Below are 17,577 nucleotides of genomic sequence, written 5' to 3' on the forward strand. Positions count from 1 at the left end.
ATACTTGTCATTAAACACTTCAGTTGATTTTAGGGTTGTCTATTAATATCTATTTTATTCCAAGCAAAGACATGACCTGTGTCAGATAGTAGAATTTTATTTTTTATTTTTTTTATTTTTATTTTTTTTAATATATTTTATTGATTTTTTTTTTGCCCCCCTCCCTCCCTCCCGTACATACCCTCCCTCCCCAGAGTTTTATGTCCATTGGTTGTACTTATATGGATGTATACAAGTCCTTCGGTTGATCTATAGAATTTATGGCACTATATGTCCTTCACATTTAGTGGCTGCTATTCTCTCTCTGTGGGCGTGGTATGAATTTTATCTTTTTGCCCCCGTAACCAGAGTTAGTGGATCTGAAATAGTTGTTTCGTAATGATAATACTTAATGAGCTATGAAATATAAAACAACTCTTTTATTTAAGATGAAGTCAAAACTAAAATATGAATTGAGTTTTAGGGTGTTAAAAAAGGAGAATACACTTAGCCTTGACACTTGAGAAATTTTCTTTGGTTTAAACACAAATGTAGTGAAATAATATTGTTTTTAATTAGTTCCTAGTGTTTAGGGCCAGTTATAGCTAAGCATTCAAGGTTTAGCTATGGTTATAAACCAGATGTAAAATAAAAAATCTTGACAATGTAAAAGTAGCCACAAGAAGGCTGGAGATGTAGAAAGTAGGGAGAGGAAGTTGAGGCCGTGCAAGTGTGTCCATTTCTGTCATCATGCTTGTTGGAAAGTCAGTATGTGAAATAAACAAATCATTTTTTCTGTCATTTTGGACTGCATGACTCGGTAAGCCACATGGCTTACAGCTCCCCGGGGGCTGCCATCTTAAAGCAGCAAAGGCCAACCCCTCCCTTTGAATTAGCCAATCACGAAAGGCTGTGCACCTGGGCTCTAGTCAAGAGCAAAGGACAGATCACGTGTGTCAGGGGTTATAAAGCCAAGCAGACAACCGAGCAGGTGTGCATGTACATTCAGACCATGTGTGCGCACCCTTCTACGTAAAAGTAAAGATGTTTGCCTTGCTGCTTGGCTCCCGAGTGTATTTTGTATTCTACCAGGACCCCTGACTTGGGGGGGGGCTAGCCTTATTTCTGACAATTAGATACTAAATCAGGTTTGTAAATAACACATTTTGAAGTTAAGAAGTAGTCTTTAAATTTATGAAGTTATGTAATCAGCCATGAGAAGACTTATAAATAGTAATATTACAAAATAGGTTGTGATTAGTGGAGCCAACATGGAAAGTAATAGAAGTACAAACACATACCATGTAGGTGGAACAGGATAAAGAGATGTAGGTGTATTGCTTAGCGTTGTGGTATTAGCTACCAGAAAAGCCAGAAACCCAACCTGGAGCCACTTCCTGGTCAGAGGGGGAGACTTCTAATTTTTAGTTCATACTCTATACTAGTGGAATTTTATCATGTGGTTAAAACTGTTCTATTTTTAGATTCCAGAGTACATTTATAACATATGGAAATAAATCCTGCTTACAAGGTTGAAAGTAAGGCCTAAACACATACACAAATAGTATATAGTTGATTATTAATAAATGTTTTCATCTTTTTGTGGGAAGACACGTTATTCTTTGGGGACTAGAGTGGAGCCTTCAGAAAAGCTGCAGCTTACCAATACAAGGGTTGAGATCTGTTCCCTACCTACTTTGTAAATTCTCCTTTCTCCTTCCTCCCTACCTTCCCCACATTTGCTCTCCAGTTCCTGTCCTTTTCCCAAAGAAGAGAGAGACATGTGACTAGGAACCAAAATAGGTTGACAATGGGTGGAGATTGTGCTGTTTATGTGCTTGTATCTTAAGTGGGTATATTGAGTTAGAACAGGCAGGTGGAGAGGAAAAAAATGAAGCCTAGGAAATTCTGACAAATTCCTTTAGACATTTGAAGTTCTAGCTTTTACTTCTCACATTACTAATCCAAGTCCAGTAATGGAAATGTAGCTGTAAGATCTATTTATGAATCAAGGCAAATTGTCTGACCAAAGCAACTAAAATTGTGCTTGTCCATTTTTCAGAGCTTTGCTTTGATGTGTTTTATTTCTGGATAAAAACATAGTTAATAAAATGTGCCCAGCTTAGTGTCTGACATTTAGTATAAGCCTCTCAGTAATTTTGCTGAATGAATGAGTGCACATGTGATCAGAGATAACTAGAAAATGAGTGGGTTCTTATATAGTGGAATGTTAAGCCAGAATGGTGAAATCATGAAATGAAGTAAGCTAGATAGAAACCTTTTACTAGATAAATGATGACAGATAACTTTCTAGAAAACTACTTTTAGTACTTTGTTTTGAAAGGAATTAGGACCATTGAGCAATGTTGGTATGGGCAGATTGAGGTGTAATTAAAATTAGGTTTGCCTCATTTGCCTTAATTCCTATAATAGACTTGTTAATGAGGTGTTGAATGACCACCTTGAGAAGCCCAGGAACTGTCAAAAATAAATTTAAGAGAACTAGAAAACTTAAAAACCAAACAAACAAATAAACTAAAAAGCCTTCCAGGATTCCCATGCTGAGGGGCAGAACTGTTCAAGAAACAGTGTTTTGGGGGTGGGTGTTATAAAGAGAATTTCCTGCTTCTCCCCAGGAGGCTAACAGCTTCTAACATTCACTTGTTATGCTTGGCAGGCAGAATTTTCCTTTGGCTGGGCCTGGGTACTCCCCTCTCTAAACCCTGTGCTTTCTGAGCCCAGTAATGTTTGGGTGTCATTTTTTCTTTATTATATTTGTCTGTTTTACATAACTTGTCATGTTACTATTAGAAATTCATCTAAATAAAAGTCAAGTTTTCTAGTGAACACAGTTTTATGCCTAGCCATGGTATGTTTAGTAGTGCACCTGAGGTCAGACTAGATTCCTCCTGTCTTATAACTTACTACCTAGAACACCATTAAAAAATATTCAGTTTCACATGAATCAGACATTAATTAAACCTACTCCTGTGGTGGGTATGCTCTTTAGGAGTGTGGAGTTGAACAGTGCATGCTACTTGTCTAGTCTAGTGGTAGGGGTTGGAGTCCGTTGAAGGACTGATCTCAGAGCCATAGATAAATTCTTCCTTCGTTCAGCTTCCTCTTTTCTGTTTCTTCTTTCTCGCTCATCCACCACCCCCCAAAACCTTAAACTTCCTTAACACCAGCTAATTATTTGAAGCAAACTCAGGTCTTCTGTTTATCAACCTTTCTATGTCTATTTTTTTTCTTAGACAATTTCACTGTACTAAATTACTAGCAAGCAAAGAAAAATAAAGATTTTTCTTTTGTAAAGTAGCCTCATTATCATCTAGCTTATAGAGCTTTTAACCATTGACTTAAGCTTTCTGACATCAGCAAGCAATATGAACACTATAGGTGAAGAAACTTGAGCTTACAAATGCACCAAGTTTTCTTAATAGCTTGTCTCTGAGTAGAATGTACTTGCCTGAACTCCATCCACTTCTACTTCTAAAATTGCATTAATGATATTTAATATTTTATTAAAACGGGGTATTTTACAGCCTATCTCTGATTTGGTGATCTCTGGTCTGCTTCTTTTCCAAAAGGCAGCAAAGTTGACTTGTGAGTGATCGGCCCTACAAATGAAGGCCCTTTGGGGCCTCTGCCTACCTGTTTCCTCTCTGAGGATTAGTAATCCTTTTCACCACCCTCTCTGCTCCAGAAATCTATTCTGAGTACTCATGAACTTTTATATCATGGTCTGTCTATTTCTTCTTCCACTCCCGTCTCTTTCTTCCAAATCCAAATGCTAATAAAAGTTTCCTGCCACAAGAGTGGTCTCTCCTTTTTGTCTTGTTTCAGAGTTTGTTTGAAGCTGGCTATTAAGATGCCCACAGGCAGCAGGCTGAAAGCTAACCTTTGAACAAATGTAGACTTGTTCATTTAGTGAAATATCGTTCTTAATTCAAAACATAAATAAGGAGTTTGAGTTCCTCTGGGACAGGAAAGGAGCCCTGAACTAGATGTTCCTCCTTTAGTAGATGGCGTAAGATGATATAAAGGAACTAACCTCTTAATTGAAGTATGGTACTGTGAGTCAGACTGTATTTGCCAGATTGAAGTGGGGGAATTACTGTAGTTTTTTTTTTTTTTTTCTTCTCATAATAAAATATCTTTTAAAATTTCCCCCATAGCCCTAGCTGGCTTGGCTCTGGATAGAGTATTAGCCTGCAGAATGAAGGGTCCCTGGTTCTATTCCGGTCAAGGGCACATGCCTGGGTTGTGGGCTTGATTCCAACATGGGGCATGCAGGATCAATGATTCTCTCTCATCATTGATGTTTCTATCTCCCTCTCCCTCTCTAAAATCAATAAAAAATATACATTATTTACAAAATGAGGGATAAGGACACATATGTAATACCTTAATCAACAAAGAAAAAAAAGAAAAGAATTGCCCTGTTTTTTGAGCTTGCTTGCATCTAACAGAACCAAAAAGAACTCTACTGATTGATGTTAATTGGGGAAAAGAAAGGAAATCTGAAGGCAAGATGTATGATCTCTTTTTTAAAAAAATAAGGGAAATGTTGACTTCTGGAACAGGACTTTGGTGGTAAAGCTAAGTTGCTAATTTTCATTGTTTTGGGAAATCTAAATGCCTCGATGCTTCCTTCTGATGATTCTTGCTGAATGAATTGGCATACATGAAGTTCAAAACCAATTAGGGAGAGGAAAAAAGAAAGCTAAGGATTCAGAGATCTATGGTCAGGCTTCTTAAGGCTGGTTAGAATTACCTTTTTAATTTTTTTTTTATAAAGTATTAATTATCCAGAATCTCAAAATTTCTAGTACATAACTTACAAATGGCCTTGCCCACTATAAACTTAAAAAAATTTTTCAATACTAATCATTTTGTGAAACTCTTTATTGCCTTGCCTTCTACCTCTAAAACTATTGGTTGCATTCCAAGTCTAGCCTTTATTGCCTTATTTGTTAATAGCCTTCTTCATCTGAAGGTGGATGCTTGACCACAGTACACATATGTCCTCATCCTTTTAGCTCTGTCTAGAAGGGTCCTGTGATACTTTCCAGCCCTGAAGGGGGATGGTAGGATCATCTTTGGACAAATTAAGACTTTCTGTCCTGCCTGTGAGCTGGTAGTGTTTAAAATTCAGTGCCTTAATTTTTCAAAGGTACTAGGCTCCTTTCTTCCTTTGTTTAAGACCCTCTGTTTTTAGCTGTTCGTTGGCAACCATTCTTTTAAACTCTTGATTATATTGAATCAACAACTTTAAGCCTTGGCCCCTGCTGCTTGTCGCACATCCTGCCGCTGTCCTCAGGAAATCCTATTTTTTGGCATTGAAACTAATTAAAGGATTAAGCTACTACTAGGGAGTGGGTGATAGACTGCTTGTGAGAGAAATTTACTGTGCAGGGCCTGGTGTTAACAAAGGCTGCTCTAGTTGCAGATGAGAGAAATAGCAATAGTAATATGGGAAAGTAGATTAAAATAGTTGGACACATTCTTGTTCAGAGGTAAAAAACAAACCCAAGGGCTGCTTTAAAACAGTATCTCTAGGGTAGGGAGAGGAATCTGATTTGATGCTCATCCGCTTGACAATTGCCCATGCTGAGCACTTTCATAGTTGTTCCCAGTCTAGCTATATAAGAGCTGTCCCTAAGAGATGGTAAACCTAGTAGTTCTCATTCATTTTGCTTCAGTGTTATAAAGGTACTGAACTCTTGCTGCCTAGAAGTTGCTTATAAATAAAGCTTTTACGAGACTGTTCACTGAGTCATGAACATGTCCAGTGCCATTTAGCTGGTACGTAAGGAAGGAAAGGTTACCCTGGGGTGAGCTCCTTGTTTTCCCAGTTTTTCCTATTGCACCAGGCTTTCCACCGTGACCTGTACCTGACCCATCGTCCTTGCTCTCGCTCATGTCTATCTAAGTGCCTATCACACAAATATGAGATTTTTAATATCACATTTAATTGCTTATTTATTTATTCATATTTATTTTGTTCATAAAAGCAGTACATATACCTTTTCAAAAACCCAAATAGTACAGATACATGTCACAGAAACAGTTCTCTGTGATCTCACTAACCAGTGTCAGTTGTTTGGCATATAATCTACAGATTTCTTCATGTGCATGTACTTATATACAAATGATTTTTATTACTGCTGTTACTTTTTAAAAAAATATATTTTTATTGATCTTAGAGAGGAAGGGAGAGGGATAGAGATATAGAAACATCAATGATGAGAGAGAATCACTGATCCGCTGCCTCCTGCATGTCCCCCACTGGGGGATCGAGCCCACAACCTAGGCCTGTGCCCCTGGCCAGAATCGAACCTAGGACCCTTCAGTCCTTAGGCCGATGCTCTTATCCACTGAGCCAAACCAGCTAGGGTAACTGCTGTTACTTTTTAGCAATATATTTTAATCAAGCAATAGCCACTTGAGTAGGAGAGTTTGATAGTTGGTTTTTATGGGAGGGAGGGATAAGAATATTTATTGCCTTTTCAGCAGTTATTGGGGATATTTTCATAATAGGGTTGTTAGAATTTCCTCCATAATTTTGGCAAGAACAAAAGTAGATAAGTTCTATTTGATCAGTCTGTAGTGAGTTTCTTTCGGGACCAACAGTTCTTTTGAGTCCCAATTTTAATGTCAAAAAAATTCTTATATGTGTATGTCAGCCATGATATTTCAGATCTGGTTGGTGGACAAATGGTGATGATGCAGGTCTGACCATCTCTGGTTTGGTCCTGAGCATCCTTCAGCAACACGCAGCTGCTGTCTGCTGGTATGGCGAGGTATCATCAGCGTCTTCAATCTCTGAACTGTTTCTCTTCTGTCTTCATGGCTGGAGCACTTCTGTCTATTTCTCTCTGTTACAGGATTCCAGATGGTCTCGGAGTTGTTTTCTGAAAATATACAAACATATTCTCGACCAAAAGTTAATAAAGGGATATTTTCTATAAATTTTACTTGGGATCTTTTTTCTTTCTTTCCCCACTCCCCTCCAAAAAAATGTGTTTTCTCTGGCTTGTTTTGACACCATGTGTGTATTTTCATGGGTATCTTGCTGTTAGTGTTTCGAATGTAGGTTAATTTCCTAAAGTACAAATTTTTTAGATGTAATTTACTCTCAGGATATTTTTCCTTACATGATATTCTTCCACTGTCACCCCCTTTTTTAATTTAATAGAAGGCTTTTGGAAATTTTATAATGTAGTCTTGATAGTTTTTACATTTTAATTATTTGTGCTAAACTATGACTGCTTTAGGTTCATTACATGTTATGCAATTTACCATGAGATGCTCTGCCAATAAGAATTTTTGTTAACACTTTAGAAACAGCTTTTTGTACAGTACAATCAGTTTTTCTAGAATATTTGTTTATTTCCATTAGCCGTGTATTTATTTACCATGTGTGTATTAGTGGAAATGTTATTTGCCTTCTTGAGAAGGGCCTGAGCATTCCTACTACTAGGCTGGACTTGGATATTAAAAACCCACTTGCCCACACCATGGGTACAAGAGCTCTCAAACAAGTCTTATTGCAGTGAGAGGGCAGCTTCTGTCAGCCAAGCAGTGAGACACATCTTGAGGTGGCAAATTTTGCCCCATCACAGCCACAGTAAGAATTTCATTCATTCAGCTTTTTTTTTTTTTTTTTTTTTTTTACTATTTTCTGTGTTCCACCCATGACAAATGACATAGTATCCTCAACAGCTTCTTAAGGCAAAGTATTCTGTTTTATGAATTCTCAAAATGACATGTCTTTAGCATTTGTAAATACCTCTTAACCCTTTCTGTGTTTTATTAATTTTATTCTCTGCTTTCTTGGTGTCTGATTAGGTCTTAGAGTTAGAAAAATCAGTTGGCATGCTTTTTCTCTTTTTACTCAAGATCTTTAACATCTCCTTAGAAAACAAAAGTATATATATTCATCTATGCCTGGGTTTTTCCAATTTGAAGACAGAAGGACAATACCTTAAAGTATTATAAGTAAAATAATAAAAATAATATAAATCATCTTAGATATGTAAATGAAAAAGGAGTTTTTTAAACACCATGTATCTGGCATTTTCATTAAGCACTTTACATGCATTATCTCATTTAATCCTTAAAACAACCTTATGAAGTAGATGTAATCATAATCATCATTACTGTTTTGCAGATGAGGAAACTGGGGGAGGTTAACTGTCTTGGCCAAAGCCATCCATACTGCTAGTAGATTATGGAACTACAATACAAACCCAGATGGTCTAACTTACGAAATACTTATACCACCAAAGAGTCAAACTAAACAAGTTATCAGTGAAATTTAGGAAGATAGTGGAATTATTGTATTTGTTCCTCTCTTTCTCAGACCTGCTTTTACTGCTTTGATATATTACATCCAAATAGCTGTTTGATGGTTTCACCTTTTATGTCTCTTCCAGATCATTAGGTGAGAGAGTCAGTTTAGCCCAGGCAGTAACCAGGTTCTATCCCTGTTACAGTAAGGAATGGTTTCAAAGTATACATACATTTTTGGGGGACACCTTGTATACGAAGCATGTTTACAAACTAACTCAGAGGGTTGGAGAATGTCAACTGTGTCCTGAGTTGTCGATTAAGAGTGTGATTTCAGCCCAAACCGGTTTGGCTCAATGGATAGAGCTTCGGCCTGCGGACTGAAGGGTCCGGGTTCAGTTCCGATCAGGGGCATGTACCTTGGTTGTGGGCGCATCCCCAGTGGGGGGTGTGCAGGAAACAGCTGATTGATGGTTCTCTCTCATCGATGTTTCTGACTCTCTATCCCTCTCTCTTCCTCTCTGTAAAAAAATCAATAAAATATATTTTTAAAAAAGAGTGTGATTTCAGAGAGGAAGGGAGAGAGAGAGGTAAAAACATCAGTGATGAGAGAGAATCATCGATCAGCTGCCTCCAATATGGAGTATGGGATCAAGCCTGGGAATTGAACTGTGACCTCTTAGTTCATAGGTCGATGCTCAATTCCTGAGCCATGCCAGCTGGACTAAATGGCATAATTTTAAGGGAAAAATATAAGCATGGAAAGAAATATTCAATAAAATAGTGGACATTTATTGTATTTACTATCTACTGAGCAGGGTTCTAAGTGCTTTTCATTAAATTGTTAGACATACTTCTCCTTACTTTACAAAGTGAAGCCCCGAGAGATACCCAAGGCCATGATTTGCACCTGGGTGTCCAGTGCCAGAATGCTTTTTGTGTATGAGATATTTAATTATTAATTGCCTTAATGTAATGAACATAGGTAATTCCGCTGTGAAATTTAAATTAGTTTGAACACATAAAAGGGTTTTCATTTTCTCAGAAAATTTCAACTTGAATGTCTGCTGTGTATTCTTGGGAGAGGTAGGGGGGCAGGCGGGAGGGAGACAGTATTTGCCCTCAGCGTTTGGAGTTGGTTTTGAGGGCACAAGACCACACATGAAAGGCATAAGAACAGAAACAGGAACTTATAAACAAGAGCAAATTAATGAAGTACAAAGTAAAAGGCATGTCTTAAAATGTGCCAGGAATTTTTCCATATCCAATGTTTTTTTACTTCTAGCCATCATCTTTCACATTGCTCTTGGTTCTTTTGGCGTAAAAATACATACATGTTAGTAGAAAATAACAAAAACAAAATGAAAATGAAAAGATAAATTGCTCATATTTACTGATTTGTGTGATTTTCATGTAATTGCAAGAAAAGTGTCCATAGAAATTTTCATTAGTAGAGTTTTATCTTGACCACCCAAGTAATGGTAGAGAAAGATTTAAGAGTTTAAAGAGGATTGTGTATTTTTTTCCTCAGAAGTTGTCCCATAAGGCTTATGTTTATGTATTGAATAGAAAACAAAGGCATTGTGGGATAAAATATATTACATTAAACCTGATACAGGGTGGAAAGATTGGGGTACATTGGGGATTATTTGCTAATGGTTTCTTATTTTTTGGGAGGGATGATGAAAATGTTCTAAAATTAATTATTGTGATGGTTGCACAACTCTGTAAATATACTAAGAAACTTTGAATTGTATACTTTAAATGGGGTTAGTTGCATAGTATGTGAATTATGTCTCAATTTAAAAAACAACTTGTAATGAATGAACGTTGTGGTAAAATATACATAACAAAATTTATCATTTTAGCCAATTTTAGGTTCACAATTCATTGGCATTAAGTACATTTTACAATGTTGTGCAACCATCACTACTATCCATTTCCAGAATCTTTTCGTCACCCTAGTAATTAGCTTTCAATATACAATCCAAATTTGGAAGCAGTAGCTTGACTTACTTAATCTTAAGCCTTTATATTCTACAAATACTTGCTTATAAAAATTGAGTTTTGTTTCTCTAAAGTTTTCTTGCCTTTTCTATTTGTTTCTTCTCAAACCTGTTTTTTCTTTTATGTTCTCCATCTCAGATAGTGACATCACTATTCATGAAGTGGTCAAAACAAGGAATCTCTATTATTGTATTTTCTATCCTTCTTTATTCCCTGTGTATTTAATCACCAGAGCCTGTGGATTGTTCTTACTTAAACTTAGCATGATTCCTATCTCCTTTCACCTGGATTTAATAGTCAGACATAGCAGATGGATCAGTCAAACAAAAATGACTTGGAAGAATGAAGATAAATAAACAGGGCTGAAAATTAGAAGACAATCTATGCAAAGAGTTGCAGTAAAATATTTTGACTCCTTGATATCTTTCCTGACTCTAGTTGGTCTGTCCCTCCTAGACAAGATTCATTTCAGTCTACTTTTGAAATATACTACTAATTGTCCCTCGGTTTCTGCAGGATACTGTTTCTAGGATCCCGTGGATGCCAAGATCTTTGATGCTCAAGTCCCTCATATCGAATGATGTAGAACAGCCCTGGCCAGGTTGCTCAGTTGGTTGGAGCGTCGTCCCATACACCAAAAGGTTTCAAATTCAATTCCCAGTCAGGGCACATTTTAAGTTGGGGGTTCAACCCCCCAGTCAGGGTGTGAGGTAGCCAATTGGTGTTTCTCTCTGTGGTCTTTCTCTCATTAATGTTTTTCTCTCCTTTCTCTCTCTTTCTCCTTCTTTCTCTAAAATCAATTAAAACATATCCTCTGGTGAGGATTTTAAAAAATCCTATCTAATAAAAGAGTGATATGAAAATTGATCATCACTCAAGGATATTTTTTTTTAATCCTCACCCAAGGATATTTTCTCATTGATTTTTAGAGAGAGTGGAAGGAAGGTGGGGAGAAAGAGAGAAACATCAATGTGAGAGACATCAATTGATTGCCTCCCACTTTTAGGATTAATTGGATCGGATCCCTAGAGGCTGCCAGCTGTAAGCTGGGTACTCCCTCTCTTCCCCCAGCCGCCTGCTGCCCCTGCCGCAGCCAGCTGGGGCCTCCCTCCCTTTCCCTGGCCTGCCCCGCCCCCTGATCAAACTCCTGGACAAACTCCTGGTCTAGGGGACAATTTCCTACTATGCTTTAATTATATAAGATAATATGGAACAACCTCTGGGATCCTAAAAACCCCAGAGACCTCAGAAAAAATTTTTTATTACAGTTAGTAAATATCAATTCTAAATGTTCACTTGTCAACCCTACTTCCCTTTCTTAAAAGAATTAAAAGTTATTTGTGTAAATGATTTCCTGATTAAGTGGAATCAGGAATCCCAGCAATTCTCACTATTAAAGAATACGCTTGCACATGTAAGGAATGTTCTGTTTACGTAAGGTCTGTTTAGTTTAAAAACATCTTAAGCCCTGGTACAGTCCAGCCTTCCTTAAACTCTCTGTGTGTACTCATTCTGCTCAATTTCACCTCTTTTAAAATGGAACTCAAGCCCTCTACTTTCCAAACAAACCCATCCCTCTTTTCTAATTCAGCAAGTGTTAGTCCTAAGAAAATTATTACTTACTGTCAATGTTATATTTGACCTTCAGAATTTCAGTTTCCAGTCTTCCTAGAAAATTCTTCTTTCTTCCCCCTACAATTTCAGGAGAATTTTTGTTATACGTTGATATTATGCTCACCCAGAGATGTTTAAGCTTTTAAATTCCAAATTGACATTTTCCATGAGCATGACATATTGGTCCATGCTTTAGTACTACAGTGATGTCATTTAAACTTTTTCTTTGCTGTCTCCATTTGTTCTGTACTCCATTGCATCCTGAAAGTTTCAGTTATAATGTCCCACCGCGCTACTAAAAGGCAGTCTTCCTGTAGGCAGCCTGAACACCATTAGCTGCCAATTTACTGTGCCAGGCTTCCATCAACCGCTCCCTCTTAGCTGAATATGTACAAGAAACACCTAGTAGTAAAACATCCAGGGGGAAAGATGACTTTATGGGAATGAAAGATAGAAAATAAATGGCCAACATTGTCAGATTTGTGCATTTATTCATCTGATTATTTTAAAAGGGAGCCGAAACCGGTTTGGCTCAGTGGTAGAGCGTCGGTCTGCGGACTGAAAGGTCCCCGGTTCGATTCTGGTCGGGGGCATGTACGTTGGTTGCGGGCACATCCCCTGTAGGGGGTGTGCAAGAGGCAGCTGGTCAATGTTTCTCTCTCATCGACGTTTCTAGCTCTCTAGCTCTCTCCCTTCCTCTCTGTAAAAAGTCAATAAAATATATATATAAATAAATAAATAAATAAATAAATAAATAAATAGGAAAAGAGGAAAGAGTAAGGCCCAGGCTCTTTATCCTTTCGTTTCCCGCCTTTAACTCTGAAGTGGTTTTCATAACACTTCCCTGTCTTAATTCCTGGAACACCCAACATCAAAAAGTTTTATTTTATTTTTATTTTTTTAAATATATTTTATTGATTTTTATACAGAGAGAAAGGGAGAGAGATAGAGAGTTAGAAACATCAATGAGAGAGAGTCATCGATCAGCTGCCTCTTGCACACCCCCTACTGGGGATATGCCCGCAACCAAGGTACATGCCCTTGACCGGAATCGAACCCGGGACCCTTCAGTCCCCAAGCCAACGCTCTATCCATTGAGCCAAACCGGTCCCGGCGGAAAAGTTTTATTTTTTATTTTTCCTAATTTAACTGAAACAACAAAGGCTAAGAGAATGCCTGAGTCTTTCACTGTAAAATCTATATGGGTTTGGTTTTTTTGTTTGCATGGTGAAAGGGTGATTATTAAAATAGTTGGATATATTTAAGATTATGAATTGAGATATCAGAAGTTTCAACCTCATTAGTTTTGTTTTGTTTTTTAACATTTTTATTGATTTCAGAGAGGAATGGAGAGGGGGAGAGAGAAACATCAATGAGAGAGAAAATCATTAATTGGCTGTTTCCTGCATGCCCCCACTGAGGACCAAGCCTGCAACCCGGGCATGTGCCTTTGACCAGAATTGAACCTGGGGCCCTTCAGTCCACAGGCTGACGCTTTATCCACTGAGCCAAACCAGCTAGGGCTCATTCCAGATTTTTAACTGCAGTTGATTTTCCAAGTATTTAAATTTTTATTTTTATTTAAGTGTTTATATTCATACAGTGAAGTGCACAAATCTTAAGCATTCAATTCAATGAATAAAAACACACTCATCTAACCACCACCTGATCACGGAATAGAGTATTTCTAGTGTCCCAGAAGACTGTCTTGTGCTCCTTCTTGTTCATTCCTCTTTGCCAAAAATAAACCAATATTTTCACTCACTTGCCCATTCTTGAAATTCATATAAATGGAATCTTACATACAATCTTTTTTTTTTTTTTTAAATATATTTTTTATTGATTTCAGAGAAGAAGGGAGAGGAAGAGAGAGATAGAAACTTCAGTGATGAGAAAGAATCATTGGCTGCCTCCTGCACTCCCTACACTAGGGATCGAGTCCACAACCTGGGCATGTGCCCCAACCGGGAATCAAACTGTGACCTTCTGGTTCATATGTCGATGATTAAAGACTGAGCCATGCCTGCCAGGCTTACGTACAGTCTTTATGTATAATCCTGCTTTTGAATCTGTCATATTATTAATCAGTATATCTTTGAGATTCACCCATATGTTTAGTAGGAATAAATATTTATTGCTACCTAGTTTCCCATTGTTTGACTCTTATAATTTATCCATTGTGCTGATGGGCATTTGGGTTGTGTACTGATTTTGGCTGTTATCAAGAGTGACATTCTTGTACCTGTTTTACCTTGGGGGTTTTTTGGTACACAATTCTGTTGCATATATGTACCTAGAAATGGAATTGTTGGGTCATAGAGTAGGCATACTAGTATGTTCAGGTTTAGTATATCTTTTTTTTAAAATTTTTAATTGATTGATTTTAGAGAGAAAGACAGAGACATAAACATTGATTGGTTGTTCCATTTATTTATGCATCCATTGTTTGATTCCTCTATGTGCCTTGACCAAGAATCAAACCCTCAACCTTGATGTATCGAGATGACACTAACCAACTGAGCTACCCATTTAGGGCCTCAGTATATCTTTCTTTTTAATGCTATTTTTTAATTGATTTTTTGAGAAAGAGAGGAAGGGAGAAGGATAGAGAGGTAAAAATATCTATGAGAGAGAGAACCATCATTGATTGGCTGTCTCCTGAATGCTCCCTGCTAGTGATTGAGCCCGCAACCCAGGCATGTACCCTGACAAGGAATCAAACCCATAATCTCTTTATTCATGGGTTGCTGCTCAACCACTGGGCAACATCTGTCAGAGGTAAGGTGGGTTGGTAGTTGACCTGCTAATAGTAACTGAAGCAAATATAATTTTCTTATGGTTGGAAATTACTTTCCTAGAAAAGGGGGAGGGAAAAAAGCACTTATCGAACCTGGCATTGTGCTTGCTATATTACATACTTCTTTGCCTTAAAAGGAGTCTGTACTAAAAGCTTCCATAATTACTATGGGACTAGCCTTTGAAAACATAGTTTGCATGCAGTTTGACTTATCTGATACTGTAAACACTTGTATAGAAGGTCTTTAAGATATAAACTCCAGTTTTAGATTATCGGTGGAGACATATTCTTAATATAGGCCAAGTAAACACTGAGGCTATCTGGGCTTATTCTGTTTTTCATCTGTGTGTGTGTATGTGTGTGTGCATTTTAATTTTTAGTTTTTTATTTTAGAGAGGGAGAGGAGGAGAGAGAGAGAAATGTCGATTTGTTTTTTACTCTGCAGTATAATTCAACCAAAGTAATATATATTAGAAAAACTAATTTTCCAAATAGTAAAACAAGACCTTGGACAGATGGTTAAAGTAAATGATTGATAGTTAATACTTTATTAGACATATAATATTAAAATAAAGAGATAAGAACTATCCACAATGTAATGTTTTTGATAGTATAAATTAGAACATGGCAATGAGTAGAATTTTTCTATATTTTATCCCATCTAAAGTACCTTAACTAACTGAAACCATTTTGGGGGCTGTTTTATTTGGGGGGCCCTAAATTTAGAAAACCCTTATCTGCTTCGAGATTGTGACCTTTAGGAAGAACAGGAGAAGGGGAAAAGAAGTACTGTGATTTCAGATTTTTCCAGCCCGTTATAATTAACTGGAAAGTATAAGTCTGAAGAGTAGCAGTAATTTTATTTTATTTTCCCCAGGAAGGCAGATTATATCAGCATATCCAGGAAATCTAAGAAGATTAGGAGCTGTAAATTAGGAAAGCAACTCTGGCTGAACATCATTTATATTTCTGTCCTTTATTTTGAAAAAGTTCAGTTAAAACCATGAATGTTATTTTTGAAGTTTCAGACTCAAACACATTTTGTTGATTATGTCATGTTATATAAAAAAGTTCATCAGCTAAATTGAAAATTATACTACTATTTAAGCAGGTGAGTACATGCTATATTCTTTGAAACATAAATTCTGTGTAAATAGCACTAATTCTATACTTTCTTTGCCTTAAGACAAAATGAGTAATAATAGCGTAGTTCTTTCAGACCTTAAGATTACATGGCTGAGAATTTTGTTCTGGATTAAGACTTGATTAAAATATTTCTTTTGAAAATTGCTGAAATACAAGAGGTACAACTTCACAATCTATTTGGCAGTGGATAATAAATATAGTCCTCTAAATCTCATTCTGTTTTGTAAAAGTGAGTTAAAGTTATCACTATACCAGCAGTCTGCTTGACCTTTGAACTCGCAAGCGCCTTCCTTTTCCTCTTCCGGGACGGTGACTTCAGGTATTCACCCTGGTCCAGCGTTTGACATACCGCCGGAGGCTGTCCTACAGTACAGCCTCGAACAAAACTAGGCTGTCCCGAGCCCCTGGTAATAGAATTGTTTGCCTTTATACCAAGAAGGTTGGGAAAGCACCCAAATCTGCATGTGGTGTGTGCCAGGCCGACTTCGAGGAGTTTGTGCTGTGAGGCCTAAAGTTCTAATGAGGTTGTCTAAAACGGGCCTATGGTGGATCCACGTGTGCTAAATGTGTCCATGACAGGATCAAGCGTGCTTTCCTTATTGAGGAGCAGAAAATCGTTGTGAAAGTGTTGAAGGCACAAGCACAGAGTCAGAAAGCTAAATAAATTTAAAAATGAAGAGCTTTTTTGAGTAATAAAACAAAAGTCTCATTCTGTTAAAAAAAAAAAAAAAGTTATCACTATACCATTTTATCAATAGATAGATAATTGTGATGCTTCTTCCATCTCTGTCCTAAAAAAGCTTCCTGTTTCCTTAAAGGAATTAAATCTAATAATTCCATCACCATCTATTGATAATTTCAAATTAATGACTTCTTTCCTGAGATAAAGTTTATTAAAGATATATGCTGGGTTCTCTGAGAAATAAATGACACACATTTACTTTTTCATGCCAAGCTGTGGATTTTTATAAAAGAGGCTCTAAAAATGGTTTCATTCTAACAAACCATATTGATGCAGTCTTAAAGGACCACCACAGAGTGAGATTCAGTTGTAAAGTTCATGAGAAATTAATAGAGGTGTTCTCCAAATTGCTCTTATGCTTTTTATTGCACTTAAAAATAAAGATTTATGTTTGAAAAGTAGAAAGAATGCTGACTTCTTATGAAACCATCTGTGCTCTTAGGCAAGGATAAAGCCTTTTAAGAGTTATATTTTTTTTAACAAAGCTAAACATTCTGAAATTAATTTACTAGTGTCTCTCCGTTACCATATATTTGACCTTCTTTACCCATTTCATCTTCCCACATTCCTTTCCCTCTGATTACTACCTTTCTGTTTTATTATGTTTATTAATTAATTTATTACCTTTTTGTTTTATATTCCATATGAATGAAATCATACAGGTTTTGCTCTTTTCCATCTGATTTATTTCACTTAGCGTAATATCCTCAACATCCATCCATGTTATCACAAATGGCAATTTTTCATCCTCTTTATGACTGAGACTGTGTGTGCGCACATCGCAGGCACGCACATCCCATATCTTCTTTATTCACTCATTCATTGACTCATTCATTGATGGACAATTAGGTTGTTTCTGTTTTTTGGCTATTGTAAATAATGTTGCAGTGAATATAGGGGAACATATACCTTTTTGAATCAGTGTCCTTAGAAATAGAGAATTGTTTTTCATCTGAATTTATAGCTGCCAAAATGTAGGTTGATAATCTCAAGTCTG

At 36.9% G+C, this 17,577-nt stretch overlaps 1 protein-coding gene and 1 pseudogene across 2 annotated transcripts in view; both read left to right on the forward strand.

Moving 5' to 3' along the window:
- Positions 1-17,577, forward strand: part of SPTLC2 (serine palmitoyltransferase long chain base subunit 2) — a 95,880-nt gene that overhangs the window by 60,613 nt on the left and 17,690 nt on the right. The window lies entirely within an intron of this gene.
- Positions 809-16,531, forward strand: LOC311611719 (large ribosomal subunit protein eL34-like; annotated as a pseudogene). Its single transcript has 2 exons — positions 809-970; positions 16,158-16,531. The product of its transcript is annotated as a large ribosomal subunit protein eL34-like (transcript).

This window comes from Pipistrellus hanaki (genome assembly GCF_964339955.1).
Source record: "Pipistrellus hanaki genome assembly, chromosome: 1".
Classification (NCBI taxonomy): domain Eukaryota; kingdom Metazoa; phylum Chordata; class Mammalia; order Chiroptera; family Vespertilionidae; genus Pipistrellus; species Pipistrellus hanaki.